The sequence below is a fragment of the Pleurodeles waltl genome, chromosome 1_2, assembly GCF_031143425.1.
Source record: "Pleurodeles waltl isolate 20211129_DDA chromosome 1_2, aPleWal1.hap1.20221129, whole genome shotgun sequence".
Lineage (NCBI taxonomy): Eukaryota > Metazoa > Chordata > Amphibia > Caudata > Salamandridae > Pleurodeles > Pleurodeles waltl.
The window spans coordinates 332,432,407-332,451,501 of NC_090437.1; positions in this window are offsets into that span (position 1 = coordinate 332,432,407).

The window sequence follows — 19,095 nt, forward strand, 5'->3', positions numbered from 1 at the left end:
GATGCAGGGTATGTGTGCTAGTGAGAATCCATCTGAGTAGAGGTGCCTGGGAGGCTGGTGGAAGTGTATGCAGCTGTTGATGTCAGCTGGAAAAACATTGTGCAGTGCTTTGTATGGGTGTGAGCGAAGTTTGAACACATTTGTGTTTGGGTAGCCAGTGTATCTCTCTGAGGTGTGGGGTGATGTGTGCGGAAAGGTAGGTTGAGGATGAGTCTTGCTGCAGTGTTCTTGATGGTTTTGAGTATTGTTCAGGAGCTTTTTGGCGATTCATGTATAGAGTACATTGCTGTATTCAAATTTGCTGGTGATCAAGGCCTGTGTGAAAATGTTCCTAGTGTTCTCTGGTAGCCACTTGAAGAATTGTTTACAGTATGCTGAAGGTGTAGAAGCAGGTGGAAGTCACTGCACTCATCTGGGCATTGTTGAACTTGTTGTCCAGGATGATTCCTAAATTTCTGTCATGGGAGGTTATGGGTGTTGTGGGGCCAAGGTCTGATTGTCATGAGGTAGAGTCCCAAGCAGAGGTTTTCGTCACAAAGGTCACCACTTCAGTTTTGTCTGTGTTGAGTTTGAGGCAGGCGGATCTCATCCAAGTGGCTACTGAGGAAATTAAGGTAGAGAAGCTATTTTGCTGTGGGAGTCTTGAGTAACTCTTGGTTGTGATCTGTGTAGGAAAGTAAGTTGATGAAGTGTGATCTGATGAGATATAGCAGTGGGGTCATGTAGATGCTGAATAAGGTCAGACTGAAGGAGTATCTCTGGGAGACTCCACAATAGATAATCCTGTTAAATCTGAATATTGCAAGAAAATGATGTATTAACGTGTAGGATCCAATATAGAGTGTGTGGTGTTTGGAAGTCCAGTACACAATGGAGCATCTAGAATTCAAGTATCACATACATATTGGCCAATCATATTCTTTCACTTTAACGCCAACACAGGCTTTTCTTCCAGCCCAAGGAGAGCATGTGATGTGCTCGATTGAGCGGAGAGAATACTTTCTACATTATACATCCACTATAGATGATAGTACTCTTACTTCAGGAAGGGCAAAAAACAACCCTATTGTACTCCCTCAAGCTCCGTAAACCGGTAAGATTATGTGCTAGGTACCTCAAGCAGCTACTCCGACAATGACTGTTGGGCATTTTAGAACTGGAGAAGAGGTTTGAGTGATCACAAGGTTGGGAGCTGGGCAGTGAGCTGCCTGACAGCCATGTCCTATGATGCCATCCTATGACTACAAGACTGCATTAATAACTTTAAATTTGTTCTAAGCATGAAACATGTAACTTTGTATTTTCTCAGTAGGATGCCACGAGCAAGGAGAGAGAGTAATGAAGATGAGTGGAATTAGCACTGTCTGGTAAGAGTACTGGAGGTGGATGAAATTGATGGTGTGTTAATCAAGGATAAATTACTAGAATTATATGAAAAGGACCATATTTTGAAGGGTGATGGGTTGTTTGTAAAAAGAGGATCACCAAATAAAGAATTGTTACACTTCAAAGTAATGCCATTCTGAGAGTTTCAGAATGCACTTGATGAGGAAGATCTCTATTTAATGCACGGACAAAAGGTAGTCCTTTCAGTTGATTTGAGTTACTCATTCACTTATGCCAGGAAGGTCATATTGGAAAAAAGGACAAAGAGAATAGTTAAGGATTCATATTGGTGGCAGGGTGTGGATATTGAAATAGAGGGGGAAGTAAGATGGCGTATGGAATTTGATAGAGGAGATAGGACTCAGAAAACCTTGAATCCACCAATTTGTTCATTAGCAAGCCCAAATATACATTGGTAAAGTTTGTCATTTGATATGGTGGGAGCTGTGTTAGCGCATCAGATCTATATAAGTAAACTGACAAGGGGATGCGAATAGGTCGATGAACCTTTTAACTCGCAATTAAGACGTTCTTACCATAGCTTCAGTACATCACCAATAATCGATACACAATAATCAACAATCATTAGTAATCAATAAAATCAATAATCAATGGAGTCAGTAATTATCACGCACCATGACCTTTCAGTCGTCAATAACCACACCTTTAGTAAAGTTTAGAATGTTTATTTCCCTATCTTAACAATGCTAAGGTCATGTAGATTAATCTCAAAATCAAATGAAACACATACAAAAACAACACTGGTTGTCCAAAGCGGCAGAAGAAATGCAATCTAGTCAAAGCTTGAACCACGACACATTCTAGAGTTACAGTGCAAATCAATAGCAGAGTCATTTAGTCCATTAGTCACTAGTCTCTTTCGTCATAAATCAGAATTCTGAACTAACACCAGATTAGCATCAGCATGTTAGACTTCATGCAAAACAATTTAGTAGCACAAATTTGGAAAACATCTAACTATAGTTCTATCAAAACAGCACAGTTGGTACCAAGAAAGAAAAGCAATATATGCATAACAGTCACATTTCAATGTATACCTATCCTCGGTATAGGTCAGCAAGCAGAATCAGTCTTCGTCCTCAGGACATAAGTCGATCAGCAAAGCATCAGCTCTCGGTCAGGAGAGTATAGGCAAAATCATTTAGCATTAAAGTTAAGCACGTTTCTAGTAAAGACGCATAAGAAGATGAAAACGTTTCGGTCAGAAAGAGTAGGGGCAAAAGACTGCTCTCCTCTCCCGAATGAGTGTTGTTATATTAAAGTCACCTAAACTATTCCCTAATTCCCTATTGGCCCGTTAATCGTATGTTCACACTTTGTCCAATAATATTTCTATGTCAAATCTATGAATTCTAATATTTCACCATTCACATACAGTTGATTGGTCCGCTTCACGATGTTCTCATCATCCAGCTTGTCAGGTAACAATATTGTTGCAGCTTCAACTCCAGTCAGTATCTTCATTGTTCTTGACCTGGAAAGTCCGTCTCACACGTTTTACACATAAAATGTTACACTAGCAAGAACATCATCTCATAGCAGTCGGTTCTCACAAAAGGCTTCTATTAAGTACATTTAACAAGACAATGGACATTTCACAGCTTAATTTGCTTGGTCAGCATTTTTATTAAACTCTAAGGAATACAGCTTTTACATGAGGCCTGGCTAAATAGGCCAAGAAACTCGCTAAATTAAGGCCTACAATTAATAAGCTAAAGCATACTTCATAACCCTTAATGTGACATATTACTGCATTTGTAAAACACCTTTTCAACATTTCATATGTATTAATCATCAATTAGTACATTTCGTGAACATTGATGGCCATTCTTCGAGGTTACATTTTCAAATGCGTACATTATTTTTCTACGTTATTTCATTTTCTACATAAAGTCATTATTCAAAATACATAAACACTCATTAAAAACTCCTTTTAAAACACCTGCACTAGCCATCCCTCCTCTGATGACTAAACATGTCATCACACTATTACCCACAAATTTCTGCATCAGCTAAAACATTTACAGTTCAATTTCTGCATAATTTATGTTTCCCCTCGAATTTCCTCTGTAAAATTTTTCCCTTTTCTTTTCTTCCCTCTTCTGATTATTCTTTGACTTTCTCAATTTAATATTTTTACATAATTTGCATGATCCCCATATTCCCAATAAACAAACTACAAAAATTAATATTCCCTGTAATATTTTCAACAGAATTCCATTCCAAATATTGCTGAGCCAATTTCCTACTGTAGATAAACCTTTGCCACCTTTTTCCCTAACACCTGTTTTTTTCAATTCTTTCAAATCAGCACTTGCATTAGTCAGATTAGTAAGTAAGTCTCTTATCTCATTACTGTTATCCGGTATAGACGAACAGCAATGCCTAGAATTAATCATTCTACAGACACCGCCATCCTTTGCTAAAAGAGTGTCTAAAGCAAGAAGTTTTTGAAGAGTCATAACTCTATCAGCAGCTAAATCCATATGTATCAGGAGTATGGCCCCTGAAAAATTTGTCAGCATGTTATCCACAATAGTAGACAACTTTCAAATCTTAATCGAATTCAGAATGACTCCCACTGAAGGAATCACCGCTCCAAATATATCTCCCACTATAGCAGAAGAAGACTCCCTCCTCTGTCTCTCAAATCCTCCATTTGATAAATCTTTGGGAAAACTATTCCCAAATAACATGTCCCGTACCATCCTCATGGAAGACGGTAATAAGCATTAAGTTCACAAATATAGTAAATCCCTGGAATTGCAGGGTCCTGCCCATTCAACATAAAAGTCAATTTACTCTGAAACAAAAACACACATCTACATTCACTCGTACCCACAAATAAAGTGCCAGTGTGTGATTTAGGCCTGTATATACACAGGTCCCCTACGTGTTGTGCATCTAAAGCTAATTTCCCTTGCATTTTAATTGCACTATGAGCATAATGATTCTTGTAAGTCCTTTTCTCTTAGCCTTTTTCTAATGTTTCCTTTAAAACTTTTCTACTGTCATCTGTGTGTTCTAAGAAGCTCTACTCTAAAGGTTTAAGCAAGCATGTCAGATTGTTGTGATGCGCATAAGCTGTGCCAAAAGTCAATGTAGGTTTGAAGAACCCTCTAACTAATACTATGGCCCTCATTATGAACATTGGGAGCTGAGACCACCATGCCGGTGGTGGCAGTAATAACCGTCACTGGCATGGGGGTCTCAACTGCCAAATAATGAGGGCAGTGGGGACCGCCACAGGTTTCCTTCCACCACCACCAGGCTACCAGCGACGGGCAGCCTGATGATGGCAGAAATCATTATCCCCTTCAGCCTTTCCCAGGCGGGTTCCCCTCCAGCCTTAATGAGGGTTCCCCTCATTAAGGCTGGTGGAAGGTGTGCTCCGGGGACCCCCTGGGGGCCCCTGCACTGCCCATGCACTTGGCATGGGCAGTGCAGGGGCCCCCATGCAGTGCCCTATCGCGGAGGTCACTGCCCGATTTACAGGCAGTGATCTGCGCGACGGGTGCTGCTGCACCCGCTGCACAGCAGCATTGACGGCGGCTCCATGTGAAGCCATCAGCAATGTCCTGGCCCAGCAGAATGTTCTGTACGCGGCCGGCGGTGTCTCGAGGGGGCTGGCGGTCAGTGAAATGACCGCCAGCATGAACACGGCGGTAAACACCGCCGTGTTCATAATGACCCCCTATGTCATTATCCTTAGCTACTTTACTCAAATACTTAATTATAGGAAGAAACAAAAACACAACTTCATGATTTGAATATAGGTACTGAATGTACTCCTGGTTATAAAACCATGTTAGTAACAGACTACAACTTATCCTCTATGTTAAAGGTAAGCTATGATATGTGACTCCTTCCTTGACTGATGAATGAATCTGCGTACACACAAAACAATTCTTCGCATCCATTGTCTCAACATACTCACTCAATAAGCGATAGAAAACGTTAGAAGAAATCTCTCTGTGTGCATTAGTATAATCATGCAAATATTTCTCATCTAACTAAAACTTCTCTCATGCCATTAATGCAGTAGTAGTCTCAAAAGCAGAAGTTATGGTTGGCTCCTTTCGTATCAAGAACAGACATACCCACAATCACCATCACTAATAATATCCCACATATAATTGACAAGCCAATGCTCATATATTTACAGCACCTAGCACCCCTACCTTGTTGATTAATGTTACTCATGATCTGTAAAGAATCAGAAAGCAGAAGACTTTTTAGAAAAAGACTTGCAGCAGAAATCAAAAATGGGCAATTCTTCTTCCAGCAGTTCAGTTTCACTTCCAGGATCTCCTTTTTTTGTCAAAATCGGTAAGCAGCTTTATCAAAATCAGGTTTCAAAATTCAAATCAGGTTATCAGTATCTCTTCTGGTTACTTCAACAAACTCTTTTCTCAAAAATGTCTCTCATATTGTTTCAACGGTTCAGTTCATTAGCTTCCTTCACATCACCTCAAAATAATGACCTGGAACTCCTCTATCAAAACAGAAAGACAAAACCTCTTGCTGCCATTCATTGATAGTTACGTACGCCCATTCAGCACCTGCATATCTTTGACTTGCTATTCTCTTTCTCTTCAATTTTCGATCACCATTCAACTCTCCTCCACTTAGATCTTCTTTCCTTGTGGTATCTACTTCTTCCTCTATTGTTGGTTTGACAACCACCTCTTTCCCTTCCTCCACTTGCGATTCCGGCCACTTATCTCCCTTCAGTGGACCCTTTGTCAGTATTCTCTACAAGATTGAACTTGAACTTTTTCCTTAGTTCTGTGGTGTTTACTCTTGATGGACCTGCAACTGGTTCAGGAGGAGTCAGATCACTTTGACTTTGATCCACCTCAACACCTTCCCCTTCTGTGTCTGGAAATTGCTCTGTTTGTCTCTCAAGATCGTCTGCTTCTGGGAAAGGACTCCTCTGACTGGGCTCTCCTGCTGCTTCAGTTGAGATAGTATCTTTGTACCCTCCTAGAGGTCTCCTCCCTTGTCTCTCACAGGAGTGACTGAACTGTCCTCAACAAGCTCAGATCTGGTCTCAGTTCCTCTTTGCTTTCCTTCCGGCCCTGAGACTTGTCTCTCTGTTGTTGGTACTCTAAACAATGCTTCTTCTTCTTCGTGTGTTAGTCTTGTTATCCACCACCCAAAACCAATGACCCCAACACCGCCGCCCTCAACCTCAAACGATGGCTCGACGACTGTGCCAGCACCCTCGCTCCTCTCAAGAAAACCAAAAACACCTGCATCAACAAGAAAGCTCCCTGGTTCACCGCAGAACTTCAGGCCTCCAAACGAGAATGCCAGAAAACTGAAAAAACCTGGCGCCAAGAACAATCAGTGAGCAACTTCAATGCCCTCAAATCAGCCATGCGCAAACACCACCAGCTCATCCGGACCACCAAAAGATCCTTCTACAAAGAGCAGATAGACAGCAACACACACAACAGCAAGGAACTATTCACCATCATCAAGGAACTCACCCAACCCAAATCCTGCTCCATCGACCCTCCCCACTCACAAGACCTCTGCGACTCCCTCTCCATCTACTTCTACCGCAAGATCGCACACATACATGGAAGCTTCGCAACGCCGTCCCCCCCACCACCACCACTGACACGGTCAACCCCATTGCACCGTGCCGCACCAATGTACTGAGCCAAGAACAACCTCCACACCCGACTTCTCGCCATCGCTAACTGGATGACAGCAAGCCACCTCAAGCTGAACTCACAAAAAAACGAGATCATCATCTTCGGAGCCAACAATTCAGCATGGGACGACTCCTGGCGGCCGGCTACCCTGGGGCCGCCCGACACCCACCACCCATGCACGCAATCTCGGCTTGAAAATAGACTCTTCTCTCTCCATGACCCAGCAAGTCAACGCCATCTCGTCCTCATGCTTCAACACCCTTCGTGTGCTCCGCAAGACCTTCAGGTGGATTCCCGTAGAAACCAGAAGAATAGTCACCCATGCCCTAAGCAGACTGGACTACGGCAACACCCTCCACGCGGGAACTACGGCCAAGCTCCAGAGAAAACTCCAGCGCATCCAGAACGCCTCAGCACATCTCATCCTTAACCTCCCTTGCCATGAACACATCTCCGCCCACCTCAGAACCTTACACTGGCTACCCGTCAACAAAAGGATCGTCTTCAAAATCCTAATCCTTGCTCACAAAGCCCTCCACGACACCGGACCGGCCTACCTCAACGATCGACTTAACTTCGTCATCCCGACACGCCTACTCCGCTCCACTGACCTCGCCCTCGCAACAGTCCCTCGCATTCACCGCACCACATCGGGCGGCAGGTCCTTCTCCCACCTCGCTGACAAAACCTGGAACTCCCTCCCCACCAACCTATGCAAGACCCAGGGCCTCCTGTCTTCAGAAAGCGCCTCAAGACCTGGCTTTTCGAGCAGTAGCACCCCCCTCCACCCTAGCGCCTTGAAACCCTACCAGGTGAGTAGCATGCTCAACAAGTTTATTGATTGATTCATTCATTCATGATCCAGTGGACAAGCCACTTTCTTCATGTGGCTGGGTGAATCCAGTTTGGAATTCCAGCACACTTTACAGCTGTAGTAGTTGTCAGGACCACTTAGTATGGTCCCTTCCAACGAGGCTCCAAACATGTCTTTCTCAGGTGCTTTTGGATGACAACCCAGTCCCCAGCTCTCAGGTTGTGCCCTGGATCATGGATCGGTGGCAGTGTGGTGGCCTCCACCTGCTGAGAAAAAGAGCGGACTACATCAGCCAGACCCTTGCAGTAATCCATATCATCTGTACTGTTGACAAGTGCATTTGCTGGTACTGCTGGTAACCACATTGCTCTACCCATGAGGATCTCCTGGGGTGACAATCCTGTCTTCCTGTCAGGTGTGTTTCTCATTGACATCAATACTAAAGGCAACGCATCGGGCCATTTCAAATTCATAGCTGCACACATCTTTGCAATCCTTGACTTCAAGGTACCATTCATCTGTTCCACCAGTCCTGATGCTTCAGGGCGGTAACTACAATGCAACTTCTGCTCAATGTTCAACGCTGCACACAGTAATTTAATTACTTTATTATTGAAGTGACTTCCCCTATCTGATTCTAAAGAGATCGGAAACCCGAAACACGGTATCAGTTCCCTAAGCAGTGATTTTGCTACTGTGAGACTTCTTTGTGTAGTGTACGCTTCCATCTAGTGACTAAAGATGCAAACAATCACTGACACATATCTCAAACCTCCACACACAGGCATCTCAATAAAATCCATTTGCATTTCGCTGAATGGACCTCCTACTCTTCCATTGTGGCTCAAATTAACCACTGTCCCTTTCCCTGCGTTTAAATGCTGGCAAATGACACAACAATGGCAAACTGCTTCAGCAACTTGTCTAAACTTTGGGTTGAACCAATCATGTTTGAACAGACGAACCATGGCATCTCTCCCAATATGTGCTTGACCATGATAGTTCCTTGCCATTTGAGACAACAGGCTATTTGGCAAAACCAATTGACCCTCCTCAGAAACCCACAATCCATCTTGTCTTTGAACACATTTCAGTTTGCTCCATGAACATTTTTCCTCCCTGTCAACATTATTCTGCAAAGATTTTAATTCTTCCAAAGTGTCAATTATTTTCAAAGCAAAGCTTGTAAAAGTTTAATCTTCTTCAGGCAACAGTTCCCTCTTGTCTTTGAACGAAATATAGTTCAATGCTCAAAACCTTGCGACTTGACCCACATACCCATTTCCCAATGACATATAGTCCTGGGATTTCAGATGTGCACTGCATTTCACCATGGCAATCTTTTCAGGCATTTGAATAGCATGTAACAATTCTTTAATTCTCTCCCCATTTCTCACTGGTGAACCAGAGGAGGTCAAAGCTTTCATCTCATCCTGGTCTAACACTGTGGGATCAGTGACTTCCTTATGAGTCAACTTCTGCAATTGTCTTGAAATAACTGAAAAATTTCTAATCCATTGGCGACAATAGCCCACCATTCCCAAAAACATCCTGACATATCTCTGTGTGGTTGGGGGACCTATCTGCAATAACGTTGTAATCATTTCTCTGGATATCTTTCTCGACCTCTTCTCAATCTGGTGACCCAAATATTTCACTACTTTCTGACAGTACTGCAACTTCAGTGGAGTCACTTTATGGCCATTCCTTCCCAAATGGTTCAACCGGGCAATCGTATCATACTTGCACTCGTCCCTTGTCTTGGACGCAATCAGTAAGTCATCAATATACTGCACCAAAGTCGATCGGAAAGGTAATTCTAACAACTCCAAATTCTTTTTCAAGATCTGATTGAATATGGAAGGTGGCTCCGAAAACACCTGAGGAATTCTGCACCAGCAATAAACTTGATCCAGGAATTTGAAAAAAAAGAGACTGGCTATCCTCATGAAGAGGCACAGAAAAGAATGCTTGTGACAAATCGATGGCAATGAACCATTTGGCATCACATGGAATCTAGAACATTATCACAGCTGGATTTGGCACCACAGGACAACACTTGACCACATCTCATTTATTTTTCTCAAATCCTGAACAATCAGTAGCTTCCCACAGGGCTTCTTCAAACCCAATATCAGTGAGTTACATGGACTGCTCAACACTTCCTTCAGAACTCCTTGCTTTACAAAATCTACAATTATCTGAGCCACTTTCATCAGAACATCTTGTGGCACTGCGGAAGGTGGGGAAAAACTGCATTCGGTTTTATGGTAACTTTGACTGGCTTCACTCCCTTAAGCAAACCTACTTCTTTTCCTGTCAAATCCCACACCTTCTCTTGTACTGTCACCTATAAATCAGGATGGAGCTCTTTCACTGTGAACATGGGGAAAAACTCAATCAAAGGGTACTACTCATTTGTGGTTCCACACTATTTCTGGGGATTGGTCTTCCTCGTCATCACTGTTCATCTGAATCTCAATTCCATCATTAGAGCAAGTAATCAAACATTTCATCTTACGCAGCAAGTCTTTTCCCAGTAGGGATACCGAACTTGAATCGCAGACCACAAATTTATGCAATCTCTGGAAATTGCCAATCTTAACTTGAACTGGATCTGTAATAGGGTTTGTCAAATACTGGTTTGCTACCCTCACAATCTGAACTGTCCTACCTGAAAGGGGCAAATTCGGAACCTCTGCACTTCTCACTGTGGAGCACGTAGCTCCTGTGTCAACCAAGAATGAAACTCTGGGACCCATAACCTTTCCTCTCACATAAGGTCCTCTTTATCTACCTCTAAAGAAGTTGCAAGCACACATGGCTCCTCATCTGAACTATCACTCGTCCATTCACCATTAACTCCATCCTCACTGTGTAACGGGAATTGGTGCACTGTGTTGTTTCTCCTATTTTGCTTTGTCCAGTGACCTGTTGAGAAAGCATCATCTGTTGCTGCTCCATCGGGGCTTGGGATATTTATATTTTCTGTCTAGGTACCATGGGAACCTGCTGCTGCATCGGCTGTAACTGTGACATTTGTGCACGGGGCATTTGCACCTGCTGCATAGGCTGAAATATTTGCACTTGATTCACATTATTCTGAAAATTTGGATTAGGACCCCTTGGTCTTGGTCTTCTCACATTCTGAAATGAACTGATGTCATTACTCTGCTGAAAACTCCTTGCTGCACCATCATCGAACACTTCCGCTTCCAATGTCCCACAGCTCTGCAAATGTGACACAACAATAGCTTATTCATTCCCTGCACATCATTCTGAGCCACTACAGTATTCAAGTCTGGACCACGGTTCATATTACCTCAATGACCTCTATCTCTCATCTGGGGCTGAAAAATCATATTTCCCTGCTGCTGCAGTGGCAATTGCTGTGAAAAATTCCCTTGCACTCCTGTTTGAGTTGCTTTAATCTGCATCACCATCGCTTTCTCGGTTAACTTTTTCTGCTTCAACTCAATCTCATCACTACAGTATTTTGCATACTGCAACACCTCATCAATTGGCTTCGCTTGCCAGTAAATCAAATTACTCTTAATCATCTGGCTAATTTCAGTTCTCAATCCCTCCACACATCTGAACACAATATGTAGCATGTCTTTCGCCTCAATTGTTTCTGTACCACTGTAATGCTTGAAGGCCCACAACAATCTCTGATAATACGCATGATCGACTCCTTTGCTTCCTGAGCTGACCTATCAATCCTCTGCCAATCAATATTTTGGGGCAAAATTCTCATTTCATAAACTCAGTCACCTTATAGAAATATTTCATCACTTCAGGAGACGGTGCACCTGTATTCTTATCTCTCTCCAGTTCACTTGTTGGCCAGTCTACACTCCTCTTACATTCGATCCACAGATCAGCTAGAACCACTATCTCTAGTAATGTGTTCAAGTCTTTCCACAAACACTTTGCACGCTTCATGAACCTGCCTGTCTGCTGATAGCACTCTACTGGCTTTTCTCTCAATTTTGGATAATCATTTGTGAATGACAAAATGTCACTTCTGCTCCAAGAGACATAAACAAAATTTCCCCCTGGAATCTCCCTCATTGGTAAAATCTTTACTGGATCTTAATCCTGCTGTACATTTTCAGTCAGCTCCAAAGAATCCATTTTTCTCTTGTCTCTTTTCTTTACCCATCTGCCTTCCCATTTGTCTAATGCTCCCCAGGTCTGAACACTCTGCAGTAATTCTTTAAGGAGTGCCTTCATTCCAGCCGACCTCATGTGTTCAAAATCTTTTGCCTCAAAATCTAATCTGTAACTCCTCTTCAAATGCTTTGTTTTCTCAATCTATAAGCCATACTTCTCTGCCAAGTCTGCTAATCTCTGATGCACCTTGCTCACTTCTCTTGTAATCTGTGGGCACAAATATCTCAACTCTGCATAGGATTCTAACCTATTCACCCCCATCGTTCCCTCAATGAGTTCACCCGCTTCCATGTTTAGCCTAGCACAATTCAAATAGATTCTTTAGGGGTACTCTGCGTGGTATTCAGCTTGTCTAACCATTCAGTCAATTGTTGAGCTGTCAGTCCCTGCAACATAATGTTACTTGCTTGGACCAGAGGCACCTGCTGTGCAACTGTATTCAGAATCTGAGGTGTCAACAATTTCAAACTCTATTTGGTCCTGTTGCAGCACTTGGAAGTGCTACAAGTGGACTAAAGTCTAACAATGATCTTGATCTGTCAAAAATCTGTCCTACAGGAGATACTCCCTGAACATGTTCATTATGTCCTCCCCTCATTAAACTCTGGGTCATTGCTTCCTGTTCACTTACAGTCATTTTCTTTTGTGCGAATAATGGTACCACAGGACCAACAGTAATAGGTAACGATATAGCATCCGGGGCTCCTCTGGCACCTACTCTATGTGGGGGAGTAACTCCCATATGCTGGTTCATCATCAGAGTCAAGTCTGACTGTGTCCCTGTCACTGGTGTAAATCTCACCATTACCTGCGGCTGCACTTGGGGCAACAAAATCCGATCAGTCTGAACCAGTATTGGTCTCGGGATCACCTGCTCTGTGTGCACCACTAAATTCAATGTTGTTTCCATAATGGGCACTTCAGGATAAATTCTCTGCACCTGTGGCGGCTGTATCTGAGTCTGCACTACAGGAGTAGTTGGCACATTAAGACCCCTTGGCACTGCATTCTGTGTCAGGTTATCATGAACTTGCACCTGACTCGCTGTCCCATTAACCTGTGTCGGGCTGTTGGATCATCACTAGTACTCGGACCACTCTCATGTACTGTATATGGTGGTGGTCGATCCCTCAATAATTGTGTAAGCAACTCATCACTGTCCGATTCCTCCTCTGCTATTGAAGACTTTCTAGCTCCCTTACTTTCGGACGGACTTTTATTTGTCTTCCTAGTTGCTTTCTTTTCTTCCTTCTCATTTTCCTGTGTAATTGATAGAAACAATCTGATTTCCTGCAAAGTCTCTGTTCTCCATACCTTCTGAACGCAATCCCATCTAGCCTCCGCTAGAGTCTTTTCTGCATTTCTCATTCTTCTCTCAAATTTCAAATGCTGTTTCCGTCTGGATACCAGCTCCCAAACCGCTAATGCCTCAAACTGTGCTGGTCTTGGAAGGGCTTTGATTCATATAGTGCCATCCGTAAATGCTCCAAAACCCTAAAATTGAACGTCCCATATGTAGGAAACGCTAAGTTCCCATCTTTCTCTGTCAATTTGCACCATTGCTTTAACCACAGACATGGCGTGACACCTCTCTCTTCCATTACAGTGTAAGCAGGTGTACCTTCCGGCGGTGTAGCCTCGCCTATATGCGCTGTAATATATGTATCTCCCCTTAAGACACTTCTCAACGCTTTGAAAAACGTCATTTTTCCACTTTTTGTTTATTCAAAGTCAATTCAGGAAATAACTTTTAATCTCAAGATTCCTTTCACCTATGTTCTCAACCAATTGCCTCTGGCAGACAGCTGCCAATATGTGTGTGACCCTTTTCACTAACCAACCTATCCCAGCGTGGCGCCAATGATGTCACACTCACACATACTGCAGCTGACAAAGTCTTGCGGCTCGTACTCCTAACTCCAATTCACACAAAACTAATGCAAAATATTGCGAGCACTAATCAAAACCCAAAAACCAAAACCAAATCTGCTGGTTCACTACAGGAAAGGTAACACAATCGCTTCAGAAACCTTACTCTCAACTGATCATTGGATCTGTCCTGGTGCACATAGGACTTGACAAATCTAAGTCGTAATTTCCTCTCGCCCACTTTAACTCACACAGTGACTTGTTGACCACCCCAGATCTACCTACTAAACCAGACAAATTACAAAATAAACCAAGTGTCTTATGCACTTTCCAATATACTCCGGAGTCTTAGACCATGCAGGGTCCATACATCAACAACCATGTGGACAATTTTTTAGCACAATATGACATTAGACGACTTCCATACTCTCACACTGCAGAGTACGTACACTCCTACTAAAACTTCATTTGGAGTACGCAAACTCCCTAAATCTTCACAAAGCTCACAATTCATCTGCGATTTGCATAAGCTGTGCAAGCACGACCTATTTCACTCACACTATCACTAGAATGCTGAGAACATCTCCAAACAACCATTAGCAGGATCCAGGAACTGGGAAAGTCATTTCTGGGTTTAAGGGAACATTGTTTTCTCTCCAATTATGATTGAAAACAAAATCCAAATCTCAATAATAATGAATTCTCAAAGGATCAACTCATCAAACTGCTACCATCTCTGGGAACACCTGTCACTGTACCGAATGTCTATGGCAAGCTCTCAAGGAGATTAACCATCAGTCTGCTACCATAACTGTTATCGGGTCAGACCTTTATAAGTAAACTTACAAAGGGACGTGAAGAGTTTGATGAACCTTTTGACTCGCAATTAAGAAGTTCTTACCATAGCTCTAGTACATCATCAATAATCGATACACCACAATCAACAATCATTAGTAATCAATAAAATCAATAATCAATGGAGTCAGTAATTATTATGATGCCATGAGCTTTCAGTTATGAATAACAACACCTTTAGTAAAGGTTAGAATGTTAATTTCCCTATATTAACATCGCTAAGGTCATGTAGATGAATCTCAAAATCAAATGAAACACATACAAAAACAACACTGGTTGTCCAAAGCGGCAGCAGAAACGCAATCTTGTCAAAGACTGAACCACAACACATTCTAGAGTTACAGTGCAAATCAATAGTGGAGTCAGCTGCGTTAATGAAATGACATACATATAGCTAAGCTGAGACAGCCATTAGTCATTAGTTTCTTTCGTCATAAGTCAGAATTTGCAACTAACACCAGATTAGCATCTTCTTGCAAAACAATTTAGTAACATAAATTTGGAAAACATCTAATATGGTTCTATCAAAACAGTGCAGCTGGTACCTAGAAAGAAAAGCAAAATATACACAACAGTCACATTTCAATGTATACCTATCCTCGGTATGGGTCAGCAAGGAGAATCAGTCTTCGTCCTCAGGACATCTGCCGATCAGCAAAGCATCAGCTCTCGGTCAGGAAAGTATAGGCAAAATCATTTAGGATTAAAGATAAGCATGTCTCTAGTAAAGATACATAAGAAGATAACAACCTTTCGGTCAGAAACTATAGGGGCAAAAAACTGCTCTCCTCAGAATGAGCACTGTTATTTTTAAATCACCTAAACTATCCCCTAATTCCCTATTGGTCAGTTAATCGTATGTTCACACTTTGTCCAATAATATTTCTCTGTCAAATCTATGAATTCTAATATTTCACCATTCACATACAGTTGATTGGTCCGCTTTACGATGTTCTCATCATCCGGCTTGTCAGGTAACAATATTGTTGCAGCTTCAACTCCAGTCAGTATCTTCATTGTTCTTATCCTGGGAAAGTTAGTCTCACACATATTACCCATAAAGTGTTACACTAGTAAAAAATAGAATACAGCTTTTACATGAGGCCTGGCAAAATAGGCCAAGACACTCGATAAGTTAAGTCCTACAATTAATAAGCTAAAGCATACTTCATAATCCTTAATATGACATATTACTGCATTAGTCTAACACCTCTTCAATATTTCATATGTATTAATCATCAATTAGTACATTTCGTGAACATTGGTGGCCATTCTTCTAGGTCACATTTTCAAATGTGTGCATTATTTTTCTACATTATTTCATTTTCTACATAAACTCATTATTCAAAATACATAAACACTCATTAATAACTCTTATTGGAACACCTGGACTGTGCGGTGACCCCTGACCTGACTTAAGGCCAGGATTCACCCTACACACCGCGCAGCTCCTCCTGTCTGCCTCTGTGCCCCTGACCGCGCCCTTGCTGCTGCTGCGAGTTTGAGGCCCTCCACCACCCTCAGGCACCCGCCTGTGCCTCATCCCTGGTGTCTAGTGGTTGCCGTAAGTATTGTGTGTCTGTCATGTGCTCTGTAGTTTGTAATTTGCGCTGTTTTTCCTCATCGTTGTGTCTTTGTATTATCTGTACCGTATTCCTGCTTGTTGTGCCTTTGTGTCGTGTCCGTGCATAATGCCGTTTCTGTGCCTGTTTGTGCCTTGTACCTTTTTTGTGCCTTTGTGCCTGTTTGCGCCTTCGCGCCTTTCCTGTGCATTCTTCTGCCGCCCTATTGTGCCTTTTCCCTTATCCGGACTAACTTTTTTTCTCTCCCCACTCCCGCCTCTGCATCCCCTGCGGCCCTGCCCCACTCACGCCCCCATTTGCCCTCCGCTCCCCGCCTCCCAGCTGCTCCTCCCTCCCATCTCCCCTTCTTAAAGGCAGCCACTGGTGTATCAGAGGTGCGCCAGAGGCAACCCGTCCACGCCTGGACTGCACCCAGCACCAGTCCCACTGGTCCTCGCGCTCCACCACCAAAGAACTTCACGCGCTCAACCCTGACCGCCCCACTGCCTGCATCCAGACCTCCCCTAGGGACACCCAGGCACCCTTCTTGTTGCCGGACGAGCAACTTCACCTGCGCTCAAGCCACCAAGCACCACAACAACACCACCCACAACAACCACCTAAGCTGCATCCTCCTCAATACCCGCTCCGTTCACAAGCACGCCATCGAACTCTGGGACCTGCTCACATCAACTTCCCCAGACATCACCTTCCTCACTGAAACCTGGATGAACCCCTCCTCGGAACCTGACATCGCCATGGCCATTCCTGAGGGCTACAAAATCATCCGTAGAGACTGCACCAACAAACCAGGAGGGGGAATCGGCATTGTCTACAGGAGCACCATCAGGATCTCAACCAACACCCTAGATGCCACAGAACACCTACACTTCCTGATCTACGTCAATGCCAACACCACCCTGAGAGGAACCCTTGTCTACAGACCCCCGGGCTCCCGCCCACAATTCGGCGACACTATCGCCGACACAATCAGCACCCATGCCCTCGCCTCCATGGACTACATGCTCCTCAGCGACCTGAATTTTCACCTTGAGAACACCGGCAACAGCAACTCCTCAGCCCTACTACACAACCTCGCCAACCTCTGCCTCAAGCAACTCATTACAATGCCCACCCACTCAGCCGGCCACACACTCAACGCCATCTTCTCCACCAGCAGCCACATCACCTTCACCCACACCACCGAACTCCACTAGACCGACCACCGATGTGTCCATTTCTCCTTCCAGAAACCCACCGCCCACCACCACCAACATAGGACCCCTCACCGCAAGTGGAACAAGATCTCCAAGGACCAACTGATCTCCACCCTCGCAAACGCCCCGCCACCCAACATCAGCGACCCCAACACCGCCACCCTCAACATCAAGCAATGGCTCAACGACTGCACCAACACCCTCGCTCCACTTAGGAAAATCATTAACACCGGCACCAGCAAGAAAGCTCCCTGGTTCACCGCCGACCTTCAGTTCTCCAAGCGGGAATGATGGAAAGCCGAGAAGATCTGGCACCAAGAACAAACAGAAAGCAACCGCGCCACCCTCAAAACTGCCATCTGCATACATCACCAGCTCATCCGGACCACCAAAAGATCTTTCTACAAAGAACAAATTGACAATAACGGACACAACAGCAAGGAGCTCTTCAGCATCATCAAGGAACTCACCAACCCCAAGTCCTGCTCTGCTGACCCCCCACACTAGCAAGACCTCTGCGACTCCCTCGCCACCTTTTTTCACTGCAAGATCATAGACATCCATAGCAGCTTCGAACCGCCATCCCCCACCACCACCACTGCCAACGCTGACCCCAACACACCAATCCACACCACATCCTGAGTGCCTGGACCCACACTAACGACAAGGAAACCATCAAGACCATGAGCACCATCCACTCCGGTTCACCACCTGACCCCTGCCCTCACCACGTCTTCAATAAAGCCAGCCAAATCATCGCTCCCCAGCTCCGGACCCTCATCAACAGTTCCGTCGAGACCGCCATCTTCCCGGGGAGCTGGAAACACGCTGAAGTCAACGCCCTGCTCCAAAAACCCAAAGCTGACCCCGATTACTAAAAACATACCGCCCCATCTCCCTACTCCCCTTCTCTGCGAAGGTCATCGAGAAGATAGTCAACAGACAACTATTTTGCTTCTTGTAGGACAACAGCCTACTCAACATCTCGCAGTCCAACTTCTGCAAGAACCACAGCACCGAGTCCGCTCTTATCGCTGCTGCCAACGACATCAGGAGCAGGTTCGACAAAGGTGAAACCGTTGCCCTCATCCTCCTTGACCTTTCCGCAGCATTCAACACCGTCTGTCACAACACACTCCGCACACACCTCCACGACACTGGAATCCACCACAGAGCCCTGGATTAGCTCACATCCTGTCTCACTGGCAAAACCCAAAGTGTCCCCCTCCCCCCGTTCCTGTCAAAAGCCACCTAGATCATCTGCGGAGTCCCCCAGGGATCATCTCTCAGCCCCACCCTCTCCAATGTCTACATGGCACCGCTCACCAACATTGTCCGATCCCACGGCCTCAATATCGTCTCCTACGTGGACGACACACAGCTGATCCTCTCTCTCATGAAGGATCCTGCAACCGCCAAGACCAACATCCACACCGGACTTCATGCCATGACCAACTGGATGGAGGCAAGCCGCCTCAAACTGACCTCAGAGAACACTGAGATCATCATCTTCGGCTCCAACAAATGAG